We start from the raw sequence: 978 nt of genomic DNA on the forward strand, positions 1-978 counted from the left end.
TTTCAGCATGGGGAGAGACGTTAAATACCCACGATAGAGTCCTGTGTACCACCAGGTTATGCTACACAATCCGTTTCCATTAGGCAAGTCATTTTTTCCTTTCCTTGGCCATTGCAACTTTGTTCTGCTAATAAACATGCTTGTGTAGTGGGACCCAATTTAAACAAAGACTTGACATAGTAACTTTGCTGGACACATCCAGAATGGGACATCTGGGTCTCATCACAGCCAAAGGTCTTTTCTCGCACCCTCTCATCTTCACAACATATCGGTGCTCTCAAGCACAGCTCTCTTCAAGTCTCCGGTACGCATTTGTTATTTTCATTACCAGCTGAAAAAAAATCAGGCAATCCCTGTTCAGAAAAGGAGAGGAGGAAAGGTTTTCAATTGTACAGGGAACTGGAGAAAAAATGAGGAGGAGGGAACGACAGTGTCATTTATTGACATCCTCCTTCTCAAAGGATTCAGAAGCATTTTACAAGCAGGATACAGATCACTTGTCCAAAAAACAAAATTCTGCTGTCTCTTGGGCAGAGGTACAGTGGCGATGCTTGCTGTACAGTGGTGTGCAATGCAATGTACGTGGGGGATACTACCGCAAACAGCATTTCAGCAGAGGAGGGCCGAGCAGGCAGGATTACAGTCCACCGATGGTTCAGAGCCTCAGAAGCCTGTTTCTGTGAAAAGTATAATGGCACGTGGTTGTTAGGATCTCCATCTTCTGTCCTTGCTGAGCTATTTGGGAATAGGCTGGAAGTTGCTCTCAAGCAGCCAAAGTCAAGTGAGCAGCTTGTTCCACCAAGAACATATATGTACAGCACCCTCCCACACAAATATGTTCCACCACCTGCTGATTTGCTGCCGAAAAAACCTGGAATTGCGTGTGATTTCACCTCACACCGTGAGCCAGCAATGTGCCCTCGTGGCCAAGAAGGCCAATGGTATCTTGGGGTGCATGAGGAAGAGTGTGGCCAGCAG

Source organism: Cariama cristata, unplaced genomic scaffold, assembly GCF_000690535.1.
Source record: "Cariama cristata isolate BGI_N322 unplaced genomic scaffold, ASM69053v1 scaffold728, whole genome shotgun sequence".
NCBI classification, from domain to species: Eukaryota; Metazoa; Chordata; class Aves; order Cariamiformes; family Cariamidae; genus Cariama; species Cariama cristata.